Below are 3,627 nucleotides of genomic sequence, written 5' to 3' on the forward strand. Positions count from 1 at the left end.
GCTTCTATTCTTCTAATTTTTTTTTTCTTTTCTTTTTCCTCCCCCAAGTTCCAACACACCGTAGTGTGCACGTACAGTACCCTGCAATTTTTTTTTTCCTTCTCTCTCTGCACGCTAGCTTCTAGCTATCTTCTTCATTTTAATTTTTTTTTTTTTTAATTCCCGACATGCTGAAACTAGCACGTCAGAAATTTCTGACGTGCTAGTTTCAGCATGTCAGGAAGCTGTAAAAAAAAAAAATTGAAATATATATAATATAAACATATATTTTTTTATAGATTGCTGACGTGCTAAAAATGGCACGCCAGAAATTTCTGACGTGCCATTTTTAGCACGTCAGAAACCTGATATATTAAAAAAAAAAAATTGAATTTAAATTTCCTAACGTACGTGTTGAATTTGACACGTCAATATTTATTGACGTGTTGAATGTAACACGTCAATAAATATTGACGTGTCAAATTCAACACGTCAAAAAAAAATTTGTTGACGTGCCAGTTTTGGCACGTCAACATTTACTGACGTGGCAAAAAAATTGTACTGTTTGCCACGTCAAAAAATGGCCTTTTTTTTGTAGTGTGAATGCAACTACGCCACTTAAGAGGAAATCATGCACGTGTGCACTCGAGCGCACTCGTCCTGGGATCGAGCGCTCTCGTGCCCAACATCAAGCCAGTAGCACCCAAGTGCTACACCACGGGAGACTTGATGTTCGAGTGCGATCGAGCGCACCTAGTGTGCGATAGAGTGCACTCGGTTGACCCGGTAGCGCCGAAACCCTAATTAACATTATCAATATCATATTTTTATGGGGAAACTGGGAGCCGTCATATGGAAGCCGTCCAGTACTAGGGACGATTTTTGGAGAGAATAGGAGCAAAAAGCTAGGGTTTTGTAGTTTTTGGGTGGTTTCAATTGGAATTTTCTTGTTGTAAGCCTCTAAACCTCTATGAATTCCTACATTGTTGTATACTCTTTTATTTTAATGAGATACTAAACCATCAACTAAGGTTGAGGATGAAGCCTCACAAATGATTAGCAACACATGATTTTAATAATATTTTTCCAATGTTATGAGTTATACTTTCCATTGTTCTATTTATATTTCAATTAATTGTTAATCACTTTAATTGATTACTTGTTTAATTTGTTATATATTGGATATCCATTGTCTTTCGTTAAACGGATACATCGAATCATTCGATTTAAGTTGGATATCCATTGTGATTTGTGCAAAGCACGGATACATTGGATGTTTTGAATTAAATCAGGTATCTTTTGTTCTTTGTACAAAGAACGAATACTTTGGATGTTTTGATACATTTGTTTTGCAAAAATCCATTGTAGTTTGTGCAAAGCACGGATACATTGAATGTTTTGAATTAAATCGGGTATCTTTTGTGATTTGTGCAAAGAACGGATACTTTGGATGTTTTGATAAATTTGTTTTGCAAAAATAGAACATACATAAAATGAGTCATTTGAACGTCGAAAAATATTAATGAACGTGAAAGTTGTTGCTATGAGTTTGTGAGGGCTGATACCAATACCTTAGTATTTTACCCATTGATTAATTTCATTTTGTTTCAGTTTATGTTTTTTTATTTTCAAGTTACATAACCCCAAAATTTTGGAACTAGGTTAAAATATAATTAGTTTAGATAGAAGTTTATTTACACGAACACAATTTCCTATAGATTTGACCTCGCACTTGCAAAAGCTATATTGCAAATGACTCGTACACTTGCGAGTACTTTAAAACTGCACAACAAGTTTTTGGCGCCGTTGCCGGGAAATTGTTTTGTTTGAGAAATTAAATTTTTGTCTAGATTGATTTTATTTTTCTACTAGTTTAGTTAGATTTTTTTTTTTGTTTTATTTTATTTTTGCAATTCTATTTTATTTTATTTGCTTTTGTTTGATTATCTGAGAAAAATAAAAACAAAAGAAAAGAAGTTTTTTTTTTTTGTTCTTTTAGTTTCTATTTGCAGTCTCGGATGAACGCACCAGGCACAATACGCTCGAGCGCACTCATGCACAAGGCAACAAGGCGAGCCGCATCTGCGCTCGACCCTTCCGCACTTGCACTCAAGCACGCAGCACACTTATGCTCGAGCTCAAGTCATTGCTGTTTGAGCACAGCAGCAGCATCTTTAACGAACCATTGCTTGCCTTCGCTCGATCCATCCCCTCCTGCACTTGAGCGCACCTCTGCAGACTGCACCAAGATGGACTAGTACCTGAGATTTTTTAAATTTATTTTTTGTCCGTTTTGTGAGTTTTCAAGTTTTAGTTTTAATCTTTGGTATTTTTGTTTAGTTTTATGCTTCTGTTTTTGTTTTCATTTTTGGTTATTTTATTTCTTGAAAAAAAAAAGAAAAAAAAAGAAGAAGAAGAGAATGGTTAATGGTTTATGTGGGGTATTAGCATTCTAAGGAGTGAGAGTGATCATGTGTCCTTTAGATGAGTTTAACAAAAATTGGACACAACATGTTTCAATTCACGGGAGGGCAAATTTTTCAAATCCTTTTGATAATGACCCACATGACCCATGTTCATACTGCTCTAATTCTTATCATCATATCAGAAACTGTCCATTCATTGGACAATTTTCTGATTTTTCAAATGAGCAAATGAACACCATTTTCTCCAACCCGGGGTTTAAATCAAAGTCAAATTTTTATAACCCGGACTGGAGCAACCATTCTGATTTCTCGTAGCATGCTCAAGCTACGAAAAATTATGCTCCCCAATGTCATTAACTGCACTATCATGAATATCCACAGTTCAATAGCCATTCTTTCATGGCTTCACCTCGCAATTATCCTCCTCAAGAATCATTAGTGCAACATTTTCCAACTGCTCATGCCGATGACTTAGAGGAGAGAGTAAACCAACTCATGGCAACTAGGGTTGCCCATAACCAGCCTCTTCACACTCACGCACCTCATAAGTCATGTTCATATTGTTATAGTTCTTATCACTAGAAAGACTGTCCATTCATTTACTACTACATAATTGATGAGGATGATGCTAGCAAGTCTTCACATGAGCATGTCCGAGGGAGGAAAATGTTGACAACAAGGTGGAAGAAAAAGAGGAGCAAATTGAGCCTCCATCAACTCCAAACCTATCCAGTGACAAGAAAGTGAGTACTGAAGCTCACCCCGTCATCACTATCCCTCTTGAGACACATCATAAACCACAAGCTTCATTTATTCAATGTCTCAAGGAGCTATCTTATGCCAAAAATCTCAATGATCTATGCAAACAAGCGAGCAAATCTAGGAACCATCGTTCTAAGAAGATCCTTCTAAGCAACAAGGTTAGCTACCTAAGATGACGGAACATCCTTTCAGATGGCTATGAAATTTTAAAAAAAAAATGTTGGAAAGAATTGATTGGACATCTGAATGATCGGGGAAAACGCTGTATTTTTTTTTTTTTCGTCCATATTATTTTCTTCATTTCAATTCATGTTTTCTTTTTTCCTTTTTCATTTTTATTTCTTGTTTGTTTATTTTCTCTTTTAACAGCAATTAATCTGCTGACGCTTGTTCTGTGAGAAGATTTTGCTATTAGTTTTTTGTGACAGGTTTTCTGGTGTTTAAGTTTGGGAGATCCCTG

This window comes from Corylus avellana, chromosome ca7 (genome assembly GCF_901000735.1).
Source record: "Corylus avellana chromosome ca7, CavTom2PMs-1.0".
In the NCBI taxonomy this organism is placed as follows: domain Eukaryota; kingdom Viridiplantae; phylum Streptophyta; class Magnoliopsida; order Fagales; family Betulaceae; genus Corylus; species Corylus avellana.